This window comes from Canis aureus, chromosome 3 (assembly GCF_053574225.1).
Source record: "Canis aureus isolate CA01 chromosome 3, VMU_Caureus_v.1.0, whole genome shotgun sequence".
NCBI classification, from domain to species: Eukaryota; Metazoa; Chordata; class Mammalia; order Carnivora; family Canidae; genus Canis; species Canis aureus.
Window position 1 is genome coordinate 53,490,489 of NC_135613.1, and position 26,068 is coordinate 53,516,556.

Genomic DNA, 26,068 nt, shown 5'->3' on the forward strand with positions numbered 1-26,068 from the left:
GTCTTTCTCTATCTCTCTGTCTCTGTTTGGCTTTGTAGCTATTCTCTCCTGGAATTCACATCATCTGCATCATGGAGATGTCTGTGGCAAATCTAACTGGTGATCCTTTGTAGATAGCTTTTTTTTTCTTGTGTTTCTTTTGTCTTTGTTTTTCCCCTGCCTAGACACTTGTTGAATCCTTTCTTTAATTTTCAAACTAAAAGGAAAATAAAGCATCGGTATATGTCTTTGTGTTGCATATTTTCACTTAATTTTCCTAGAGGGGTCTCATCCCATCCACTCATTCCCATCTCTCTAAATTCAAAGAAACTTGGGGGTGCCTCAGTGGCTCAGTCAGTGAAGCATCTGCCTTCGGCTCAGGTCATGATCCCAGATCCTGGGATCGAGTCCTACATCGGGCTCCCTGTTCAGCGGTAACTTTTCCCTCTGTCCCTCCCCAACTTCATGCTCTTTTGCTCTCTCTTGCATATAAATAAAATATTTAAAATTTTAAATTCTCTCTAATAAATAAATAAATAAATAAATAAAACAAATAATTTAAAATTCTTTCTAATAAATAAAATCTTAAAAAAATAAATTAAGAGAAATTCTTTTGCTTTCTCCTATTTTATCCTTGTAATTCAACTCATGTAATAAACAACAACAAATGAATCTCCTTTTCTCTCCTTCAAGAACTCCCTTTACGGACATGTGGATTTTTAGTCTTTGAACTCAGGTTCCAAATACGTGTTTTCTGGCCACCTCCATATGTGGCTTCTTTTTGCTTCAGCACCTGGACAGCATTTCTGGCTCACCTTTCATATTCCTTTGGCTGTTTCTTGTGGAATGTGTTTGCTCCTTGACATTTCCAGCGGTGACATTTGCTCTTTATCTCCTTTCCTTAACCTATCAAGGCCTTAAAAAATGTCCCAGTCTGTCATCATAATAAGATGACATCATAATAAGATGACAGACTGAGACATGCTTATCTGCTTTATCTCATATTTTATTAAGTGAATGGCCTCTTCTATTTCAGTGAAAATAAATGACATATTAATATGTTTCTGAATATTTTTAAAATCATTTTTTTAGGGACGCCTAGGTGGCTCCCCAGAATCAGGGGAGAGCCTAGTGGACCACAGCCCTGTGACTCCAGGGTGAACCCGGCCAAGTTCAGCCTCTCCTGACATGTCTATGATGATGGCCCATCACCTGGATAAAGTCCTATTCATTATTGACAGTTCCCACCCATTTATTCAATAAATGTCAGTCTGCTGATCCATCCAGCAAGTATTTGAGTGGGAATACCTGCCAGGCTTAGCGCTAGTTGCTATGGGTGTGACTGAGAGAGAGAAAATAAAAGGTCCCCTCATCAGGCTTTCATTTCAGTGGGTCAAACACTCTGAGGAGTCCCCAGTTTGGCACAGAAGTGACCAACCCACAGGATGATTGCAGACTGTGGTAAATGATGCAGAAGCTTCCATGGGTGCAGGGGTTGTTCCTTCAGATCCAGAGGTCAGGGAAAGCTCCCCCCGCCACCTACCGAGGAGAAGACCCAGAGTGGAGCCATGAGAGGTGACAGGAAGGCCATCACGTGAGAGAAAAGAAAACAGAACATCTGGCTGGAGCAGAGTAAGCATGCTGCTATCTTCTGCAAGCTCTGCAGATTCACTCTCAGGGGCTCCCCTCTGTGGACCCCAAATCTTCCACTACTCTGGTTTCCATTGGGCTATCCAGTGGGGATCACCAGCAGGAGATGGGTGAGGAGAGCAGGATAGTCAGTTGGAGATATATTTCTCCCAGCTTATGCCTGTGTGGGTCACTGCAGGTGGGCTCCAGCTCCTATAGGTGGCCTTCCTATACCTTCTCTGACTTCTGGAACCCACCTTCCCCTCACCGCTCTATGTCAGGGATTGCAACAGCTCCCTGCCAGTGCCACCACCCTAGGACTGCGCTATCCCTCTTTTTAGTTTTAAAGATTTATTTGAGAGAGAGAGAGAGAGAGACAGTGAGAGAGAGCATGAGTAGGGAGGAGGAGCAGAAGAGGGAGAGGAAGAAGCAGGCTCCCAACTGAGCAGGGACCCTGACACGGGACTCAATCCCAGGACCTGAGATCATGACTTGAGCTGAAGGCAGACGCTTCACTGACTAAGCCACCAGGTGCCCCTTATTGCACTAACCCTTGTTAGAACCCCTAACCACACTCACCCTTGTGGAACCCAGTGCCATTTGCTTCCTGCGAGGAGAGAGAAGCATGAGGGGACATTGCACACCTGTCACGGTCAAACAGAAGACTGTTCTCTGCCCACCCTTCCACCCACGCACATCTTCCTTCAATGCCATGCTGTGATTTCACTGATTACTGAAGTGGATCGCTGTCTCCCCCGCCCAGATCTGCCTTTTTACTCATTTTCCTCTCATTTCATCTGCTGTTGGTGGAGAATGAGGAGGGGATGACTGCTCATTGGAAGGCTGGCTTGTGGCCGGTCTTAAGGAGCCTGGGTCATCATCCTTGTGGAAGAGAAGCCAAACTGAGGGCGTTGGCGGTGGCCTCTGGGTCCCCTGGAGGGCAACACTCTTCTTAAAAGGAAGTTTCCACAGATCCTCTGGGGACTGAGTTCTCGAAGGAACCCTCCCGAGAGACACCCCCACCTCCTAGTTGCTGGGTGCTCATAGTCGGCCACTCGGAACACAGAACTCTGAGCAGAGAACAGAGAGATGCCTTGAGGTGGTCCAGCTGTGTGAACAGAGGGTTTAACCACAGTCAGCGGCTTGACGGCCACAGGGAGAGGTTCAGCCAGAGCCTGGAGGTCTGGTGCTGAGTCCAGGCAGAAAAAGCAACCACTCAATCTGGAGCCGAGGCTCTGCAGGGCCATCAGGGACAAGAGGAGGAGGGTAGAGCTCCAGAGATTCTGAGGACACCTCCCATGGGTGAGGCCTGTATGATCAGGTGATCCTTACCCAAATGTGGCAGGACACTCTCAACACCTGATCTGGTTTCCTCCTGCTTAGGGGTGTGTGCGTATTAGTTTCCTCTTGCTGCTGTAACAAACAAGCACAAGCTCAGTGGCTTCCAACAACATCAACCTATTACCTTATTGTTCTGAAGCTCAGAAGTCGGAAATGGGTCTCTCTGGATTAAATCAAGATGTTTCAGGGCTGTGTTCCTTCTGGAAGCTCTACGGAAGAGTCTGTACCCTGACCCTAAGAGACTGCCTCCGTACTTGGCTTGGGCCCCACCCAACACCTTCAAAGCTAGCCAGTTAGCACCTCCCGACCTTGCTATTGGACATGCTCCCTCCTGCCTCCTGATTATAAGGACCCTTGGGATTACATTAAACCCACCTGGATAATCCAGGATAATTTTCCCATCTTTTAAATCCTCCTTGTCATGTAAATACCATATGCACAGGTTTCAGAGACTAGGATGTGGACATCCATGGGACCATTATTCTGCTTACCACAGGGGAGACTCCTACCCGTGCCAGAAGCTTGCTTCATCCTGGAGGGGGGGCACTGGGGCCCCAAGAGTTGCCTTGAGAGGAAATGGTAGAAGCTATAATATCTCCATCAGGAGAAAATGCTCACTGGGGCCTTGGGAACAGCCTTTCCTGCTCAGGGAGGTTTGGAAAGGAAGGACATCCTGGCCTGGTAAGTATGAACCAAGACTCAGTCAGGGGGCAGTGACAGACATCCAAGCCCAGTCCTGGCTCTTGACTCCAGAAGGTTGGCTCCCACAGTCAAATGCACTCTCAGCCCCCAAACCCAAGCAGGCTCAGGATGGGATCCTGGGACTACTGGGGCCAGGTAAATTCTGAACTTCAGTGGGCCCATGTATATAGTAAAGTCCTTCACAGCTGGCATAGGGGTGACCCTACTCTCTTCCCATGACAATAACCAGCATTCCAGACAGGAGCCTCAGGGGAGGAGGGAATGGGTAGTTTGTGGTTGCAGCTCATGATATCACACTGCCCCATCTCCTTGGAAGATGAATGATGGAACTTTAGCTCTGCCTTTTGCAGATCAGGCTTGGACTGGCCCGACAAATCTAGGTGCTATTCCAGCATTCCTCTGGGAATGACCCTGGGGTAATAGGGGTCCCCCGTCTCCGGAGACGAGAATGAGCCTGCAGCCCTCCTGAGTTCTCACTGTCCTACTAGAATCAGGCACAGTAACCCACTCTCCTGTATGTGTTTGCATGCATCCTGCATCCTGTGAATCCCATCCCTGACTCACATGATATGAGGGTCCTGTCTGCGTGTGGCCCATCCTTCTGGAAGCCAGCTAAAGTACCTGAACAGACAGAGACTCCCCTGCACTCCAATCACACACAGGACAGGGAACCCGGGGCACTCCTGTGGACACGTTTCAGGAAAGCAAGCAACAGCTTTTGAGGAGAGAGCCGGCCTGGGGAGCCAGAGGGCTGTGCATGGGAGCAGACCAGGGAACAGAGGGAAACGGAGTTGTAAACTCATCTCCCCCTGATTTGCTGAACTGGGAAAATTAAAAATATAAATTAAATAATGCATCTGTTCTCACAGGTCCCTTCGAGCTTTAAAATTTTATGCTTCCATAAGCTTTCGGGGTAAAGAATAAACCAACTGCTAATATCAAGGAGCTTTTGAAAGCTTTAAAGGTTTTAGAAGCTGTATCTAACAGGAACAAGGATGTTTGCTGCACACATGGGAGGGTCTAGTGGGAAAAGTGAATACTCGGCTCTCCATTATCTGAATGGAGGCTTATCCAAAGCAAGCCCAGCTTTCGGGCACTTACACTGTACCTATTCAACTAAGCCCTCGCAATGCACAACACGGACACTGTTTTCAACTTACATCAACAGGAGCTCCAAGAAGAGGCCCCTAATCCATTTCATATCCCCACTCCCCCAAGAAGTAAGGACCACCTAGGACGGAGCCCAGGTCCTCCTCCTTTTCTGGTCCTGCAGGAAGCTCAGAATTGCATCACATTTGGCTGCCCCAACGTTGGGGACAGGTCCTTTCCTGCCCCACCTTCCTCTGGCTGCTTTTCACTGATGTATGACAAAGTCCTCTGCCATCTTTTTGTCATCTAATAGATAACAGGGGGACCGGAGGAGTCTTTGAGGACCATTGCCACAACACAGCCAAGGTGACAAAAATTAGAAGCGATCTTTGAAATCTACAAGCTGAGGAAAGGGTGGTCTGTATTTGAATTCAAACACCTATGTGTGTGTGTGTGTGTGTGTGTGTGTGTGTGTGTGTGTGTGTGTGACCATCTGAGGCTAGAGACCATCCCTAAATTGTTCATTACAACCTGAGGCCAAGAGTAGCACCTGCACTTAGTAGATGCTTAACAAACACTGAATGAATGAATGAACGAATGAATGGGGAGAGGAATAAAATCATCATGCCCACAGAAACTAACTCTGAACAGCTTGCAAATACATCTAGGCAGTGGTGCCCTCATAAGATTGTCAAAACTCAGCAGGAAGAGGATTCAAAGACATGATCCTTTGTTTATCAGGTATTTAAGGATCTTTAGGAAAAGGGAAAAAAATAGCCCGAGGGGGGAGAGATGGGGTGAATGCCTAATTTCCATAAAGGAGTCAAGAGTCAGCAGGAAGGAGGAGGGACAAGCCAGGCTGTAGAAGGCCAGCCCAGGGGAGATGGGGGGTGCTGTGAGTATACCCCTATGGAGGGTAGTGGTCAGGAAGTTCCTAGGATCCATGATCTGACATCCATTTAGAAACTGTTTCCTGGGGCATCTGGGTGGCTCAGTCTGCTAAGTGTCTGCTTTTGGCTCAGGTCATGATCTCAGGGTCTTGGGATCCAGTCCCACATCCACCTCTCTGCCCAGCAGGGAGTCTGCTTTTCTCTCTGCCCCTCCCCCACTCATTTCCCCTCTCTCTCAAATAAAGAAGTAAAACCTTTTTTAAAAAAGAAACAAACTGCTTCCTGCTCTCTGTTTATATTTTACCCTCCTAACTCCAAATTTTCAGAAGAGTCAGAGGATGTACAGTCAGGATGTCTGACATACCAGCACGTGATGTAAACTGTAGGGTGATGCAGTGCAAACACACCCCTGTGACAGGTTGCACAGTGGTCCCCTAAGGATGCCCCCCCCACAAACAGCCGTGAATATGGTATTACCTTGCATGGCAAATAGGAACTTCACAGATGTGATTAAGGACTTTGACATGGGGAGATTATTCCAGGCACCCGAGGTGGACCCAGTTTAATCACAGGGTCCTCATTCAGGGAAGCTGGAAGGTCAGACTCAGAGAATGAAACAGAGCTTGCAGTCGTCTGGTCACAAGTCAGGGTGTGCAGGCAGCTTCTGGAAGCTGGAAAAGGCAAGGGAAGGGATTGTTCCCATAGAGCCTCTGAAAGGAACTGATGCCTTGCCGGAATCTTGATTTTAGCCCATGGAGACCTACTGTGGACTTTGAACAACCAGAACTGTAAGATAATAATTTGTGTTGTTTTAAGCCACTAAGTTTATGGTAATTCGTTACAGTGGCCATAGGGAAGTAATATCACACTGCCCCATGAGAGCCAGGAAAAAGCTAACTCTTTCAAGAAGTCAGGCAGGTGGGTGAACGGCAGGGTTCTGGTGCATATGGAGGTAGAGTGTGCTGAGTCCTGATCCCCTGGACGTTCTGGCTCAGTACCAGGTAGCTTAACGTGGCTTCCTTTCTTCCAGCTGAATTCCACCTGCATATCCCTGTGTGGGCACGAGGGCAGAGGGGCAGGAGAACTAACACACAAATCCTGTCCTCTCCATCATCCATCCCCACCAGTATCCCCGACCGGTGGGTCTGATGACTGGACTGTCCTGCAGAAAGGCAGGTCCCGAGATTAGAGAGCCAGGTGGGACCAATGTGCAGTCCTGCCCATTTTATTGACGAGTCATTGGCATCCGGGGAAATGACTTGTCCAAGCACAGAGCACTAGTATAAAGCAGAGGCGGCATCGGAAACTCAGGCTGTTCATTTCCAAGTGTGTCCTTTGCCCTTGACATGCCCTTGGCAAGAACTGGGCCCCAGCGCACAGCTGGCTGCCTGACTTCCCACCCGAAGGCAATGTCCCGCTGAAATGCTCAGGTGAGTGAGCAGGTCTGGGGTGCCCATGTGATTATCCGAGCCCACAGGGCCATCCAGTTTCCTCTCTCCGTGGCTACAGACCCTTGGGAACCAAACAGTGGCAATACCTGTAACTGAGTGGGTCACTTCAGGGTAGGTACGTCTGGTTTGGGGGTGCTGGGAGCTGCCACCAACCTAAAGGACAACTTCCCTCCTCCCGGAATATTTCCTCCTTTGTCAAGTTCCCTGACTTGGGAATTAAATTAAATGTAATTAAATTAAAGGAATTTAATTGAATTGATTAAAGGAATTAAATCCTGGGATTCCTTCCCTGATCGCCCCCTCGGATGAAGACCTCTCTGGCTGGGGGAGTTTAAGGACGTGCGGGGTCCTACATCAGTATTCTTGACTCCATGACCCTCATGTTCCCCAGAGCTCTGTTTCATGAGAACCTTTTTTGGGGCGAATTTTTAAGCGCTGGGTTTGAGGTGGTAGTGGAGGCAAGGTCTCTGTCATTAGAACTGACAGCAACAAAACAGCAGGACCCTTTGTGAACGCTCTCTTCTCAGAGAGGAGGTGTGGAGATCACGTTTGCATGGGATGCCAGGCCCAGGAGTGGTTGTGGGAACTGTAGAGACACGGGGCTGCCTTCAGATAATCATGGCTGCATGACCCAGCATGAAGCTCAGCATCAGAGCAGGGGCCCAGGACTCGGGCAGAGAAGAGAGAGTATGCTGGCTCTGGGGGTGCCTAGGCAATGGGGCTGAACCAGGAGAAGCCAGGGCGGGTGTGACTCCAGCATCACAGAGAAGCTTCCAGATCCCCTGGGGGCAGGTGGCTAGGACAGCTCAGCTGGGAAGCTGAGAAAATTGCTGGCCAGGTCCAAGTGATGGGTTTCTGCATCCCGCCCATATGTCGACTTCCTGGATCCCACAAAATGCCCCTTCCCTCCCCTTAGCTGGATACCATACCCGCTCTTCCCCCCCATCCCTACAGCAGCACTGCCCATACTGGAGGCTGAGAAGACTGAGTGGCATGTCTTAGGAAGCCTGCCTGCTCTTATCATCTCTTCTGCACAATGCAGAAGGCCTGTCAACTAGATACTGATTTGGGGAAACCAGAAAACACTCCTCAAAAAGTAAACATTGCAGCTGTAAATCATGTCCTTAACTTAGTGCAATGTTTAAAAATATGCATTAGGTGCTTATTACATGTAGGAGACAGTAGATAGTAAAAAATGCTTTATGGGGCCTTATTCTTGTCCTCCAGGACCTGATAATTTAACATAGGACATATGCCATATATATACATATGTATATATATCTGTGTGAACAGCAGCAATGCAAGGCTGAATATGAGAGACACAATAAATATTAAAATAATTTAAAAGACAGACACAATTGTACTGTCTTCCTGTGCTAAGTAAGACCCAAATGCCTGCTGGGGTCAGGCAGCTGGACGTGGGAAGGACTCTGTGTTGGGAAGATGGGGAGTGGACTATTGGGCCAGATCTTGCAGGAGATGAATTGGGAACAGTTGGAGGCCAAATGGATGAAGACTATGAGAGACGGTCTGAGAGGTTCAGTCTTTTTGGTGAATAACAAGGACAGTGGAAAGTATGTTAGAAAAATAGAAAACACCAAGCAGTGGCTTTTGGATTCCTTCAAACAGACGACCTGCACAACAGTCAAGCTGGTTCCTTGTGGGTCTGGTTGTTAGCATTCCTTCCCCAACTATGGGACATTGAGCCTTCTGGGTTCCTTGGCTTTCTTCTCCAGGGAACAAGCTATGACCAGGGGGAGGTACCATACCTTTCCTGAGTGATAAGACTGGAAGCTCACTCTAGCAGGATGGGAAATGGAGTCTTTGTGCCCTGGCCCCCAAATCTGTGAGAAACATGTTCTCTTGAGGGATGGGCTAGGTGGGTGTGGGAGTTGGGCCAAGCATGATATTAATGATGATAGTTCCTCCAAATAGGAGGTGAACCCCATAAAATCTATAGATCACATGGCTTTGAGTGTAATATAAATGTAAAGAAAACCCTTTGCACCATCTTTAATTATATCACTTTATAGGTGCCCGACGCATGTATATGTACAGAACGTACAAGCCAAAGATTTTCCCCATCCTTATGCCAAAAGTGCATAAGGCTACAACCTAAATGTCCATCGGCTGGTTGAATAAATGATGGCACATTTGTACCATGAAGTACTATGCAGTTATTAAAATAAGAAAATGGTAGATCTGAGTGAGCTGAAAAAGAACATTCTCCATGTCATAGGATCAAGTGAAGCAAGTCCCAGACCATTATGGAAATCATGGCTCAGTTGGTTGAGCATCCGACTTAATCTCAGCTCAGGTTTTGATCTCAGGGTCGTGAGTTCAAGCCCCACATTGGGCTCCACACCCAGCGTGGAGCCCACTTAAAAGAAAAAAGATATGTATGTATATACTCAAGTAGGCATGCAATAAAGCACAGCAAAATGCTGGAAAAGATTCTGTAAAAGGCACCTAAGTCATGGGGGGTTGGCATGGAGAAGAGGCCGCCATTCCTACTCCTTTCTGTAATCATCATAAATGGTGGGATTTGAGGCAATTTTGTTTTCTTTATGTTCTGTGTGTTTTTTTTAAAATAAAACCCCTTTAAAAGATTCGTGAAGGGTTTGCACCATTTAAAGGAGTCATTTAGTGGCATGAAGAATGACAGCTATTATTTCTTGAGTGTTTGCTATATGCTTGATATCCGTCAAGGTCCTCATGGGCTGTTCTGGCTGGGATACTGCTCCTAAACAATCCCTAGGAAAAGGGAATGATGGTGTCCTGTGTTTAGGATTTTCATAGGGCAGATTTACAGATCATGGGTATATCATTAGACTACTCATGGCTATGACCAGCTCTACAAGAATAGCATCTGAATTTACTGTTTCACTCTTCATCCTACCTGGAGTATATAATATGCTGATTACTAAATACATTTCTTTAAAAAAAACCTATATATTGCCCCACTGGTGTTTCATCAAAAACCAAAAACTCTTGATTGCATGAATTATATGAAATTTTCTGAATGGGAAGGTGAGCTTTAGTGGAGTACGTGACCTAAAGTTGAAGATCTCTTAATCTTCCCTCCCTTCCTCCACTCTTAGCTTCTTTCCTTCCTCCTCTTTTCCATTCATCCATTCAAAGTTTCATCAATCCATCTATCCATCCATCCACCCATTCCATCCATCCACCCATTCATCCATCCATCCATCCATCCATCCATCCATCCACCTACCCAAGTATTCACCCATCCTTCCATCTTTCCATCCATCTACTAATTTAGCAAACATTTACAGACTGCATGCAAGGGAATCTGTTGGGAACAATGCAAAATACTAAATAGTATAGAATTCTCAAGGAACTCAAGACTAGCTCTCTGCCACTATGACGTGGCTCCTAGCCTGGACAGATTGAAGATCACTGTTATGGAGTGGAGGAAACCCATTCATCCCACCACATCCCTTGGGGGGATGGAACCCAGGAGCCTCTACACAGAACCTCTAGGACTGTGGCCCAGGATTCCCAGGGAGGTGGTAATCTGTGTATCTGGGGAGAAGAGCATGCTTGGGAATCTTTTTTTTTTTTTTAAGATTTTTATTTATTTATTCATGAGAGACAGAGAGAGAGAGGCAGAGACACAGGCAGAGGGAGAAGCAGGCTCCATGTAGGAAGCCCGACATGGGACTTGATCCCAGGACTTCAGGATCATGCCCTGGGCCAAAGGCAGGGGCTAAACCACTGAGCCACACAGGGATCCCCCCTATGCTTGAGAATCTTGCACTAAGGTTGGGACACTGTAAGAATGGGGAGCATGCCTGCTTTTGATCTTATTAAGAAGAGACACAGGCTTTAGGAGTCTGAAGAAAGCTTGTTTTGTTCACCTGAGAGGTTGGTGTCCTGCACTAATGATGTAGCCAGGGATCCCTGGGTGGCGCAGCGGTTTAGCGCCTGCCTTTGGCCCAGGGCGCGATCCTGGAGACCCAGGATCGAATCCCACTTCGGGCTCCCAGTGCATGGAGCCTGCTTCTCCCTCTGCCTGTGTCTCTGCCTCTCTCTCTCTCTCACTGTGTGCCTGTCATAAATAAATAAAATAAAATAAAATAAAATAAAATAAAATAAAATAAAATAAAAATTAATGATGTAGCCATGCATTTGTGGGAGATCTAAGCTAAGAATATTGGTGAGCCTGCTGGTGGGAGTCCTGGGGGGTTGGGGAGGTGGTAGTGCGCAGTGAAGTGCAGCACCCAGAGGCTCTCTACAGTGGGTGGCAAAGGACTCTCAGCAACAAGTCCCCACAGGCCTGGAGGATCAAAGTAGAAGAACAGGAGTCTCTGGTGACATGAGAGTCACGGCTCTGGCCTTCCCCCTCTCTGAGGCCATGGCACTCTCAGGCACAGATGCTTCACAAGTCTCCAGGGAAGGAAGGTAACTGTGATACCAAAGAAAGAATATAGGATCTGGCACTAAAGACCTGAGTTCAAACTCTGCCTCTGCCACTTAGTGACCTCACTGCCACAGGCATGCAACTCAGCCTGTATCAGCCTCTGCTTTCCTGCAGGTAGGACGGGCGGTCTAGAGGATTACCTGAGAAAACCGTGGGGCAGCACCTGGCATGAGTGCTTTGTATTTATTTCGGTGTGTGTGTTTGCTGCTGAGTGAGGCTTTTATCCAACTCTGGATTGCCATCAGCCTAGTAGCGCTGGAACATGCTGCAGTTCAAGAGTCAGGCAGGTTAGAGAGCTCCCCATGCTCCTAGCAGGTGGCCTGTCCTTCCTAGGTGAACTTTTACATCCTCATCTCAGCTCCTCTGCTTCTGGAGCAGAAGCCCTGAAGCAGGATCCACTTTGTCCCCAAGGGGACATCTGTCATGACTGGAGACATTTATGATGGTCATAACTGGGGGGAGAGAAGGCTACTGGCCTCTCTTCGGTGAGGGCCAGGGATGCCACTAACGCTCCAACACACAGGACAAACTCCCATGACCAAGAGTTATCCCTCCCCACAATGTCCATAGTGTCAGGGTTAAGAAACCTCGCTCTTGAGTCAAGAAGTTAAGACACTGATGCCCAGGCAGGGAGAATGAGGTATCTTGAGGCCCAACCGAGTTGTGGATGTCAACAGCACCCTTCCTGAGATCTGAGCTGCAGACAAGCTTGTTTACTAGAGACCAAAATGATTATTTGAATGATGATATCAAAAACAACTGACCCCTGGCATCTTCTTTACCATCTCAGAAATGGCGGGACCGGCCAGATCTGAATCTGGAAGCCTGAAAGATTGCAACAATGCTTTCCCCTCTTCTCCTCCTCCATGGCCCTACTCCACTGCTGGTTCTGGCACTCCAAAGTACCCTGTGATTCCACCTGCTGCCCAAGGCACCCTACTCAATCTCAATTTCACCATCCAGCTGCCTCTTCATTGATGGATTTTTCTGCTCCCCAACTCGCCTCCCTGGAATTTGGTCCCCAGAGAGCTGCCAAAGTGATCTTTCAAAAAACATCACTTTAATTCACGTTGTGTCCACTGATTCAAACTCTTCCACTGCCCCTTGGGATAAAGTCCAAATTCCTTGATGTTCTCCTCCTTGGAGTTCTGTTCCTAGAATTAATCATGTTCTCCTCTCCTTGGAGGCCTTGTATGTCTCATTCTACCTATGCAGATGGCCCCTCCTATGCCTCACTCAGGCTCCTAATCTCCTCTCCCAGTGGAGAAGACAATCGTGATCCCTCCAAAGAGCTCCACCTTATTCTCCTCCACATGTCCCTGTTATCCTGTCATCACATGCATGCAATGTGTAATGAACTCATTGATTTTTTGACTTATCCTGTATCGTTGCCCAACACAAGGGCATGACCCACGTATCCAACGTGCACTGCTGTATCCCCAACATCTAGCACAATACCTAACGCCGGGTGTTGTAGTTGACACTACATTGTCAGGTCTATTCGTTGTCTTTGAAAGGTGGGAAGTAAATGGAAGCCCTCATCGAGGGTTGTCTGACCATTGGCACTGAGAGTGGTGGTGGCCGAGAGTGGATACTGCTAAGAGTATCACCCACTGGCAGCTGGGTTAAGACTGGAATTTGTGATCTTGGAACACAGACGGACCTCTTGGGCCATCGTGGGGAGAAGCCCCATCCTGGTAGTATCCTCAGCCTGCATCATAGCTAGATAAGCCATTCAGCCTCTAGAGCATGCTTTACAGAGCAGAGAATCCCAAGGACTCTGTCCTCCCCACCCAGGGCAGAATAGAAAGAAGGAGGGAGGAGGAGGCACCAACAAACTTTAGTCTCTGTTCCCTGTCGTTGTGGTAGCTTTTCTCTAAACTTACTGGTCTCTTTCTTTTTTTCTCCTTAGCATGGCTTTGCCTGATATATTTTTGCATTTTCTTAAAGCTCATTAATTTCCAGTGGTCCACAAACATCAACACAATTGTAAACCGTGTCCTTATTTTCACTTTCAGAGGTAGAGTTGTACTAACTAAACTTTCTTATCTTCTGTATTCTTGGTGCTCTTCACATTCACAGCCTGGCTGAGCAGGTTCATAAGCAAAGCCCGCCACCCCTTTCCTCCCCATCTCCTCTGTGGGTCTCCTATACCCCGGATCACAATCCACGTGCCTTAATTACTCAAGGACCAGAAACCAGCTAAGAGTCAGAGCCCACTGGGGTTATTCAAACCAGCCAGTCCTAAACCTGATTACCCTGCCTTCCCTTTCTGGCTGAAACTATGATAAAGACTCTTACCCATGTCCCCGGGCCCCCTCCCCTCAGGTCCCCCGTGCCTCCTGACCAGCCCTGGTGCTTCCCCTATGGCCTTGCATGGCCTGCTGTGCCTTCTGCTTCTAGATATCTGTGAGTATAAAAACTTCTTCCTTTGCCACAAATATTTCCATCTCTACATGTCTTACTGCTTATACCTCCCTATGAAACACATCCTAAGTACCTTTTAAAACAAGAGTGTTTTCTACCGAACTGTATATCAAAAGATGATGTTTTTTGGTGGATTTTTTTTTTAGGTTTTATTTGTTTATTCATGAGAGACAAAGAGAGAGAGGCAGAGTCGCAGGAAGAGGGAGAAGCAGGCTCCCTGTGGGAACGCCAATGCAGGATTTGATCCCAGAACCTCAGGATTGCGACCTAAGCTAAAGGCAGACACGCAACTGCTAAACCACCTAGGTGCCCCAAAAGATGATGTTTTCTAACTCATAAATATTTCTATTTTTAACAGGTGCAACATGTGCTTTTTGGATATACCAAGGGTTCTGGTGAAGACGGAAACCATTAGATATTCACTTGTGAATTAACTGATAAAATTCTATGCTGAAAAAAGAAGCCCCTCTATGTTGCAAGCACTCTTGTTATTGCAGTGAGAATCCATTAATTATGGCTTTTTGTCATCAGATGATTTAGAGAGTCATGGGCTGGTCAGCTCTATGAGGGCTCAAGCACGCTCTGGGGGCCAGAGCAGAACCCTTGTCAAGGACGGGGGCTTGGCCTTGAGCAAGCCTAGATGTTTTGGTGGTCTCTCTGGCTCCTCTTCCTCACACACCTTGTCTGGTGAGTTGTCAAAGAGTCCTGGAAATACTCCAAAGGGAGACATTTAAAACTTCTCTCTCTCTCTCTTAGCCCCAGGTGCAAGAGTTGTTGGGTTTCTCTGCTAGACTTGGATCCATCGTTTTTACCGAGCAGATCGGATTCCAGAAGCTGCTTCTGGAAGACCGTCCCAGAGTGTAAATGTCCCCAACTGCCAGGCAGTGGACAAGTTCTGCCTTAATACGTCTGGACAAAATCCCTCGTGTGGCAGTTGGTGTTCTTTGCTTCCTTTTCAGGCCTGATTGAACTGGGCATCGCCATCCTTCTTGCAGAAAATGTCCGCAGACTTGCACATTGTTATTTGTTCTCCCGCACAATATATCAAACAGATGGCTCATCCTCTCCTCCCGGGTCCTATTTTCTGGGCTTTAATCATGTTTGTTGCTTAATGCTGGCCAATCCACTGGGCAGCCATTTGTCTGAGACCTGCAGGACCGGGGCTGTCCATGGTCCCTCTTGAACTCATCCGGGTTCTGGGATCTGATGAGCAATCACTCCCAGCAGCAGGCTGGATATTAAACAGCTGGGGCTCTCTGCAGCCATTTCGGGGAGACTGGCCCAGAAGACCAGGAAGCAATTTCAGAGACAAGAAACAATTGCTTCAAAGACTCCGTCCAGTTCCCTCGAAGGGTTCTGTGGCTGAATGCAGGCAGATGATGAGAATGAACGAGTTGAGCTCTGTATTTCATATCCAGACTCTCCTGCTCCCATTATGTCTCACTTGCATCACCAGCTTGTACAACAGGAGCCCGTCCCCCAGACTAGGTTGTGTGGACCCCTAAGAGAAACCCCTCTCTCTTATCTCCACATCCTGAGTAGCACAGAAGAGATAACACACAGGCTGAGCCCAGGCAGAGAGGGCTTTCATTCCATCATTCACTGAGCATTTACTGAGCATCTACCACATGCCAGGCATTGTGCACCCACGGGGGTGAATGTGGAGGTGAGTAAGATCCACATCCTGTTGAGATTATGTTTAGCAGGCAAATGGACACATGCACATAACCCCTCAAAATCCAGGGCAGGTGGGGACAGACGCGGTGAGAAGGACACGTTAATATTCGGGAGGCAGTCCAGAGGAATACAAGATTAATTCCATGTAGGACAGGGTAAGTCTTCGTGACGGATGAACAATTGGAATTCGCCTGGTATTCACAGTGTCTTCGGCACCACGACTCCACTGAGTTCCCACAACAACCCAACAATGTGGGCAGGATTATGCCTATCTGTCAAGTGGGACGTCAGGGCTCAGAGAAGTTGGGGGACCAGCTCAAGGCTACCCAGAGGGTAGATGGTAGATGTGCATGGAGATGTGCTAAGTCAAGGAGTGGTGTTGTGCCATCCTGTTTCTTGGGAGAGCAGGGTGGGCCAAGAAAAGGCATCACATATGGAGCAGATTCACCAGTGGATGCAACTGGGTGGCTCAGTCTGTTGGGCAGCCAACTCTTGATTTCAGTTCAGGTCATGACCTTAGGGTCTTGAGATCAAGCCCTGCAGAAGGCTCCACACTTAGTGGGGAGTCTGCTTAAGAATTCTCTCTCTCCCTCTTTTTCTAAAAAATAAATAAATCTAAAAACAGAAAAGACACAAAGATAGTTTTAGCCCTACACAAGGGGACTTGGTCCAGTCTGAAGGTTGCGGCGACTGCTTGCATCCCTGGTGCGGCGTCCTCTGGGAATACAGATCTTTCCAGCACACAGCCTCATCCATCCTCGTTAGTGCACGGTCGGCTATGCTCAACAGGCACGCCACAGAAATAACAGCTCCTCCTTGGTGTCTGTTTCTGTGGGGTGCAGAGCTCACTCCTGGGCCATTCATATTTCTTTATTCCCTGACAGAGGAGGGAAAGCAAAACGCCTGCAATGCGGGAGGCGGGGGGCTGCTTACCAGGCCCACTGACGAGCTTATTAGCAAGGCCAACCACCTCTCACTATTTCATCTAGGGAAGAACGTGATGGGCAGGTATTTTTTCCATCTTACACACGAGACAACGCCTGAGAAAGTTCTGGTATTACCCTGGAGAAATCCACTGGTTTGACTCAAGGTAAGACTTGCAAAGAACTTATGACAATTCTTAACGCATGCTACGGGCCCAATGAATGCCTCATTGTCTTGTTGAGGATGTTGCACTTGTCAAGCCTCAGTACAAGGGCTGTGACTGTGGTCTGCACGGGTGGGGGTGTAATTCAGAAAAGGCTCTTCTGGAAGACTCCCTGTGGACTAAGGCAGGATTGCTGAGTGGGATTAACAGCCCCAGGGGAGGAGTGCATGGCTGAGGGATGAGTGACAGAGACTGCAATAGGGGATGAGTGAAAGGGACAGCTGCCACAGACCAGGGAAGGCTGCGTGCATTACAAAGACCGCACGCAGACGAGGGGAGAAGACAGGGCCCTATGGAGCGTTTTTTTTTTTTTTTTTTGGCATCATAAATATTCAGTTGTCCACCATGAATACTCAATTAGGCAGAGATTTGTAGAGAGGCCCTTGATGGAGCTAGAACAGACAGGGGAACTGATTTCTTCTATGAATCTCCCAATATCGAGGGGACATATGGCACAGCAGAGAAATGGATGGGATTGTAGGTGGAAGCAAAGGGCTAGAAGCTTCATGGCAGAGAAGCAGGTGATTGACAGCTGGCAGGAGCTGAGGGTCCACTAGAAAGACCTAAGCACAGTGCTCAGTTCAACAGCCAGGCTATACTGTGGGATTATGGGTTTTATTATTTCCACTTGTGTGCAACTGTCTACGGTCATCGGGGGGTGTTTTCCTGCTTCGCAGGTTCTTATAAAATCACAGAGATAGAGCACCCAAGAAAACATTAAAGGCACACCCCGTCTCTTGCTGGCCTTAACTGCAAGTGAGGGATACAGCATGACCCTGGTGGGGACCAACTTCCCACAGTAGTACATCCTCAAGGCGATTCGCTTTGAGGACTGGCTTCTGAGGACAATTTCATCGGAGCCCTCATGGCTCCAGGGCGATGAAATAAAATGTGTGAAGACCAACTGTCTTGTCCACTCATCATTTTAGGGATGTAGACACCAGGAGCCAGAGAAGGGGAAGAGGCTCGTCTGAGTTTGTGGCAGGATCCAGGCTGAGATCCGCTCTGCTCACTGAGGTTTGTAAAGAAGGATGGTGTTCGTGGGGCCGTGGCCAGCAGCGAGCAGGTGCCCATTGGCAGGTGCCTCTGTGGGTGACCCTATGTGATGACACTCTGGGAGTGGTTCTCTCAAGGTCCATGATGCCATTTACATCTTCTCTTTCTTCTTTCCAGTGTTCTGTCTCCCACTCATCTGCTTTTTAAAAATGTCCATTTAGTAAATGCCTCCTGCATATACCATCACATCTTCCTGACTGGTATAGTAAAGATAACCACTGGAGGAATGCCTGGGTGGCTCTGTCGGGTTAAGCGTCTGCCTTCAGCTCAGGTCATGATCTCGGGGTCCTGGGCTTTCAGCAGGGAGTCTGCTTCTCCCTCTCCCTCTGCCCCTCCTTCCCTTCTCTCTCTCTCTCTGTCTGTTATAAATAAATAAATAAATAAATAAAATCTTTTAAAAATAATGATTATTTTATTTAAAAAGAACACCACTGAAAAGGTGAAGTGATGGGTTTATGTTTATGAAGGGTTTTTGGATCATGCCAGTTGGAGATTGTTAGCCGAGGGGGAAGAGACTTGGGAGAGTCTTAGAGACTGGAGGAGGTGAGCAGGCGGGAGGGAAGGCCCTTCTGTGTTTGGATCTCTCTGTCATCCAGCACTCCTGTGTGCTCAGCAGGAGACAGTGGGGTCAGCTAGCTCTAAGACGAAGGGGATCCGCAGATTATCTTCAAATGAGGTTTACTGTGTTGAGTGCAGAGGAACGTATAGCAGCTTTCTGATGACTAGAAGGCTCCCTAAGTGGTACATGGTTGGAGACACACACAGGACCATGCACAGTGCTCTGCTGCGGGGGTTCACCCTTCCAGAACAGAATGGGAGCTATCTCTCATGGTTTCCGTGGAAGGTGAGGCTGTCCGGGGTTGGGGAAGAACCATCGCTCCTTTTTAAAAAATATATTTTATTTATTTATTCATGAGAGACACACACACACACAGAGAGGCAGAGACACAGGCAGAGGGAGAAGCAGACTCCCTGCGGGGAGTCCAATGCAGAACTCGATCCCAGGACCCTGGGATCATGCCCTGAGAAAGAGGCAGATGCTCAACCACTGAGCCCCCCAGGTGTCCCAAGAACCATAATTTCTGGGCTGATTCGGAGCAAGCTGTGAAGCTTCCATGCTCTGTTCTTGTGAGGAATGTTGTTCACCAAGATGCCTCTGCTTGTGCACGCACTTCCCTTCACGCAGACTCAGGGAGTGTCTGCCGAAGGAATGAAGACATTCGACCTCCTTGAGAGAGTGGAAGCTCCCTTCTCACTGGTTTGTTCCCCTATACCACTTTTTAACCTGAGACTTTCGGCTTGTTCCTGGGGTGCACCAGGCACCGCAGCAGGGGTTTTCTGCGCCTAGACCCATTTGGTTCTAAACCTATGTCATCCCAGATCGAATCTCCACAAGCTCCCCCGCCTTCGCTTTTTAGTAAAGTCACCAGTATAGGCTGCCATCCTTGCATTTATTCATCTATCCAATCACTGAAGAGTCTTAAATCACCTACTATGTGCCATGAACTGTCCTAGGTGCTAGTGACAGCTGGGATGAGCTTCCCTGCTTTAAAGGAGAGCCTAGGGGCACCCGGGTGGCTCAGTGGTTGAGCGTCTGCCTTCGGCTTAGGGTGTGATCCCAGGGTCTTGGGATCGAGTCCCACATTGGGCTCCCTGCAGGGAGCCTGCTTCTCCCTACATCTCTTATGAATAAATAAATAAAATCTTTAAAAAAGGGGGAGTGCACCTGTTTTTGTTGGAAAGACAGAGATCACAAATGGGTAAACTGGTTTTTAAGTAGAAATATTTCTATGATTCATAGAATTAATTACACAATTTAAAAAAGAGATATTTTTATAATTTGATATAAAAGTAACCAATCTGTCATATAAGTGCCACAAAGGAAACGAAGGCTCTCTGAGAAGGTATCATTTGAACTAGGGTGCAAAGAAGCTGGATTCCGAGAAGAGCATTGCACACAGGGGCAGTGTGTGCGCAGGTCCTGAGGTGGGCGAGCTCTTGGGTCGTCTGGAACTCAGAGAAGCCAGCCCACTGCAATAGAGGGAGTGCATGGGGGGAGATGTAGGCAAGGAGGCCAGATCACCAGGACCTCTGAAGGCAAAGTGTAATGGGACATCCCCAGTGCAGTGGGTTGCTGATGGCAGGCTTGAGCTAGGGGAGTCATCTGATCAGAGAAATGTCTTAAAAGAATCACCTTGGCCACTCTATGGGGAATGGGTGGTAGGGGGAGAGGGCAGAGAGAATGTGGGACCTGAGTGGGCCGCTCTGCAAGACCTAACAGTGACTTCTGTCAAGGTGGTGGCAGCAAAAATGGACAGACGTGGGCCCTTGGAAGCTACAGTGTGGACGCGAAAGACTCGCCAAGGAGGTGAGCGTGGGACCTCAGGAGAGACAGTGATATGAACCATTTCTAGGTTTTGGCTTCGAATGTCAAACGGATGGCAGCCACTCGGGAAAACAGTTTGGCTAATTATTAATTTCTACCAGCCGAAAGAAGTTACTGGCTTGACTTACAAAATTAAACAAAAATATACCAGAAATATACGACCTGGGTGGCTCAGTGGGTCTTGGGATCGAGTCCCACATCGGGCTTCCCACAGGGAGCCTGCTTCTCCCTCTGCCTCTGTCTCTGTCTCTTTCTCTGTCTCTCTCTCTCTCTCTCTGTCTCTCATGAATAAATAAATAAAATCTTTTAAAAAAAAAAAGAAAAGAAAAGAAATATACCAGATGACCCAGGAATCTCACGCCTAGGTATTTATCCAGGAGAAATGAAAACCTGTCCAAATAAAGACTTATAGCCTAAATGGTCTTCAGTGGGCAAATCAGCATAAAACACACCGGGATTCATATTTAAGCCCTGGCAGTCATTGATCTGCCCTGTGTCCCTGCAGCTTCAACTTTTCCAGAATGTCCTATTAGAGGAATTGTGAGTATGAACCTTTGGAGCCTGGCCTCTCCCCCTCCACAGAATGCCTTCGAGGGTCATCCTCACTGCTGTGTGACTTAATCGTCCCTTCCCTCTTATCGTGGAGTAGGTTTCCAGCAACGCCTCCACTGAAAGCCAATTTCAACGCATGTAAATTTAAAAATACACTTGACACGTGTTTTGGAATAGAAAAGGGAAAAGAAAAAAAAAGCAAGGGGGCAGAAACGGAAACTTCTGTGTGTGGCTGTACTACGTTTGGAGGTGAGGAGGATGGTGGCAGCAGCAGGGAGACAGGAAGCTATGGCTCAATGCTGAAACTTCTGGTTTAGAGTCAGGTCAGAATGAAGCTCCAAGGCAGGTTGGCTGGGCAGCAAGGGAGCTCCTCTGTCCCTCTGAGGGTCTATGGGAGGGGAGAGTGAACCGTTTGATGGGGAGGAATCGGGGGCAGGAGTGAGGGCTGGGGACACAGCAGAACCTGACCTCCCTGAAGCTGCTGCCCCAGCTCCCTGTCACTGAGGGTCTGCTCTGCTCTGTGGCCGCCACCCCCATAGGGTCAGCCTGCCTGGCAAGTGAGCTTTGGGCGTCCCCAGCTGGTCATCTGCTGCCCCCCATGCCAGGTCTCCCCCTGCTTGGGGCTGCCTCTGAGGATCTCTGGCCCTCGCCAATATTATTAGCATAGATTCGGGAGTCATCACCAGAGGAAAGGAAGGGCTGGGAGGAAATGAATGCTGAGGCCAGCCTGTGCTCTCAGGTCCCTGGAAAATTCAGTGTTTCCGGGAGATCTAGAGCCAGACTGAGGGTGGGGAGGAAGTGGAGAAGGAAGAGAGGGGATGGGGGAGGAGGAGAGGGAGGAAGTAGAGAAGAGGAGCAGAATAGGGAGGAGGAAGGGAGGAGGAGGAAGAAGATGAGAGGATGAGGAGAGGGAGAGGAAGAAGAAGAGGAGAAGGAAGGGGGGGCAGGAAGAGGAAGAAGAGAGGATGAGGAGGGGGAGGAGAAGAGGGAAGGGAGGAGGAGAGGAGGAGAGGAGGAAGAAAAGGAGAGCATGAGGAGAGGTACAAGGGGGAGGAGAGGGAGGAAGAGGGGAGGAGGAAGAAGACAAGAGGATGAGGAGGGGGAGGAGGGGAGGAGGACAGGGAGTCAACAGGGAGGAGTAGAAGAGGAGAGGAGGAGGAAGAGGAGAGGATAGGAGAGGGAGAGGAAGAGGAGGGGGAAGAGGAGAGGGAGGAAGAGGGGAGAGGGAGGGAAGGAAGAGGAAGAAGAGGAGAGAGTGAGGAGGGGGAGGAGGGATAGGTGGGGAGAATGAGGAGGAAAGAGGCTGGCCCCACAGTCTTGCCTATTTTTTTGTCTCCCCCAACATCACTCAGGTCTTATGGGGCTCCTAGTCTATCCGGCAGAAAAGCATCGGGCATTGCAGCAGATTTCTACAACCACTTCAACAATGATCCTTTCTCCAAATTTCTCCTCTCGGAGTGTGGTCCCCTTGTCTCCCTATATTTTAGTTCTTGGTTGACTTTTATTGTAATACTCTTCGTTGTGGATGAATTCTGCTCCCCTCAAAAGACATGTTGAAGCCTGGACACCCGTTAGCTGATCTGGAAGGAGGGTTGTAGGGGTGTAATTAGTTAAGACAAGGTCATCATGCAGTAGGGTGGGTCCTTGGTCCAACATGATGGGTGCCTCCTAAGAAGGAAGAGAGTCATTGGAGAGAAGACCAAGGGAGGAGGGAGTCAGAGAGGCCTGTGGCATGTCTACAAGCCAAGGAAGGATGAGACAGCTGGCGGTCACCAGAAACTAAGACACAGGTAGGGATCCGATCTTCCCTCAGAGCCTCAGAAGGAGCCCAGGTCTGGAGACTTCTAGAACAATGACTCAAGAAATCTGTAGTTCACGCCACAGCGTGTGGCACTTTGTTACAGCAGCCGGAGGAGACCAAGATGCTCCTCCTTCCCATTTTGTCTCCTCTTCTGTGGTCTTTCCACCCCCACTCCCTCCTCCCACAAGACCCACCGTTTCTTTACCCTGATCGCTGTAATGAAGTCTTCCCAGGCCTCTGTTTCTGTTCTTAACTTCTCCCTCAACTTCCTACAGATCGTCTACCTCAGTGCCCATATACATTTTGGACTTCGTCCTAAACTAAAATAATCCTTCTCTCCACCCAGTTGTTTCCAAACACCCTGCTTTCTGCCACCTGCCACTGTCATGCTTTCCCTCACCAACACCTAAGATTTTTGATGACTCTGTTCTATCCCATAAGTGAAACTTCATGATCTGTCACCTTTTCTCTATGTCCCACTTCTTACCACCTTGACTCGAGACCATATGACTGGATCGTTGCTATCATAGCCCACTAACACATCCTTGGATCCAGTCTTGCCTCTTCTTAGAGGCCATGAGCTCAAGGAAACTCAGCTTTCACCCAGCTCGTTGCTCATCAGGGGTCTGCAATGGTCAGTGCATCTCAGACCAGCTTCGGGTTGCCCAGCCTTAGTGCCACATCTGGCCCATCTCCTGGATGGCCACTCTACTGCCCGTGGGCGTTTCCACCTCTCATGTATGGGTTAACATCATGGCCCTGGATTGAACACATGCTTCTCTCCAGAGCTACTGACCCTCGGCCAACACTGTGGGATGTGTTCACTAAAGGTTAATGATGTTCTCTAACCAGGGGCCCGTGAGCTATTGTGGATAAGGATGCATTAGCCTGCCAGCATTGTTTAGTAATAATAATTGGAATTATAATTGGTAACTGTCTTTAGTACAGGCTGGGGGTAGACGTGTGGTTTCAATGGCTAAGGCTGGTCACATAGTACGGTGCGCCTATATGACTGGCTCACTATAGAGAGGCCCCCACCATGAACAGACTTGGGCTTCCTGGCACCTGGATGTTTTGCATGTGCGCTAGTGGTGCTTCAAGACCTGGGGGTAATGGGCTTCCTGTGTGTTAGCCTGTACTTGAGACCCGCAAGTCCCTTTAAATGCATATCCTTCTCCAGCTATTGCTGTGTTACCTCCTTACCCAGTAATAAAACTGTTCTAAGAGTCCTTTTAGAGACTTTGACCATTTAAGGTGACTAGTACATAACAGATGTAGGCTTTACTCATGCCTTTCTTTCCTTTTTTTTTAAAGATTTTATTTTTAGGATGCCTGAGTGGCTCAGCAGTTGAGTGTCTGCCTTTGGCTCAGGTCATGATCCTAGGGCCTTGAGATTGAGTCCTGCATTGGGCTTCCTGCATGGAGCCTGCTTCTCCCTCTGCCTGTGTCTCTGCCTCTCTCTCAGAGATTTTGATAAGCAAAATCTTAAAAAAAAAAAAAAGATTTTATTTTTAAGTAATCTCTCCACCCAACGTGGGGCTCGAACTCACAACCTCAAGATCAAGAGTTGCATGCTCTACCAACTGAGCCAGCCAGGTGCCCCCTCATGAAATGTCCAGTCTATTTCTCCCCCTGTCTACCCCACATCCGATCTCATCCCCTCCAAAAAGTCTCAACCACTATCTTCTTGTGGCCTAAGGGGGCTTTGGTGCTTGGTTTAATTAATTCTGCCATCCTTAGGCATCACAGTTTAACTAACAAGAAGCCCGGGTCCAGCCAGGCATTAGCTATACAACATTTGGGAAGTGACCTAACCCTGAGTTCCCGTTTTCTCACGAAAAAAAAAAAAAAAAAAAAATATATATATATATATATATATATATATATATATATATATATATAGATGCTAATGCCTAATTCCTACCAGAAGGGATCATTGTGTAATCTGGACAAAATAATACAGGAAAAGTGCCTGACATTCAAGACGCAGGCAGGGACGCAGGCAGGGACGCAGTAAACACTAGCTGTCACTTCTCTTCCTGTATATCCTCTCTCTTTCCACTGAGCCACCCACATGCCCTCTTTCCTCTTTCCAAAGAGCCTGACTATAAACTTCTCAGTAGAAGGAATCTTGTTTTTGTATATTGCACAGTGTCCCCCAAAACAGTAATCCTGGTGGGACACAAAGCAGAGACTCCAGTCACAGAATTCAAGACAGTCAGAAGAAGGCTCAGGCATGACGTGCAGAGTGTGTTTTGGTGGAGGCAGAGTCTCGCTGCCCTGAGAGGACTCATCTTTTGGGAGCTCCCCCTCTCCTCATCTCTTTACTAGGACAATCAAAGAGTACTTTCAGGCACTAAATAAAATACTGTAGGCAAGGTCCCCGTTGCTTAGGAGGGATGCCATAAATTATGAGGTCCCCCTTCTGCTACTCTTTTTTTTTCCTTCTGCTCCCAGGTCGCTTATGAATGAGGCAGTTATTAGAGTTGCATTGTGTGCCCTGGCACACCAACTCCAACAACAGTCACATCAGAGAACATGAAGTGTCATTGGAAAGTGACAGTCACCAGAATCACAGGGCTGCCCGAGTTCACTGCCCCTGGCTATTCTTGTTTGATAAGCCTTCTGCTGGTTTATCAGCTCTGCAACATCCCAACGTGCCCCCTCGCCCACCACAGGCCACGTCCATCGGCAGCAGAACGTGCCAGCCGTGAAACACGTGGATTCAGAGTGCAAGAAAAGGGGAAGAAGGAAAACTCATTGGAGGACATGTTGCCAAAGTGGCTTTTGGGAATCCATCACAGAGGACTGAGGAGGAAATCTGTCAAACGAGCCAGGATACCAAATACGAAGAAATATGAAATGCCTGCCTCCTCTCTGGAAAGGTTTAGAGGGAGGAAAAAAAAAAAAAAAGAAAAATCCAACCCACAAAACCAACCCTGCAGAGGCTGGAGTGGGGCGAGCTGTTAATGAGTCTGGCATTAAGAGATTTGTGTTAACTCAAGGAAGGTGGCTTCATTCCCAGGTTCCATTCAGCCTGTTTGGGGGAGCAGTGGGGGGTCTTCTCTGAGGTCAGCAGCCATTAAGCTGAAATATTCAACTGTTCATTATTCCCACAGATTACACCACTTTCTCCAGAGTATTCTGGGAACGAGACAATTGCCCCACATTGGCTGAATTAGCCCAGCCCTAAATTTCTGAGGATATTGCCTTTTACTGAGAGGCCTTCTCCTCAGAAAGCTGTAAATGCTGTAGGTCACTCTGGTTCCAAATGTCACCTTGACACCATTTTTGTGTGTGTGTGTCTGTGCTGAAATGTGTATTGTTTATCATGCCTGTGGCCTTATTTACATCTGAAAACAGGTCATTGTTACGGAGGCAAACCGAATGGCTTCACTTCCTTTGGAAAAAGCACACGATGGTGCCTGGTTTGAGAGAAGACTGGGCTCCAAGACTCCTATAGAGTCTCCACAGGAGCAAGATCCCATTGTCAAGACTGG

The 26,068-nt window shown here is 48.1% G+C and overlaps 1 protein-coding gene and 1 long non-coding RNA gene across 3 annotated transcripts in view; both read right to left on the reverse strand.

Moving 5' to 3' along the window:
- Positions 1–26,068, reverse strand: part of SHISA6 (shisa family member 6) — a 277,698-nt gene that overhangs the window by 60,673 nt on the left and 190,957 nt on the right. The gene's annotated exons all lie outside the window — the stretch shown is intronic.
- On the reverse strand, positions 574–3,262 carry LOC144310913 (uncharacterized). The gene is made up of 2 exons (XR_013376576.1): positions 2,188–3,262; positions 574–1,518 (listed from the first exon to the last, which is right to left on the reverse strand). It is a non-coding gene; the product is annotated as an uncharacterized LOC144310913 (long non-coding RNA).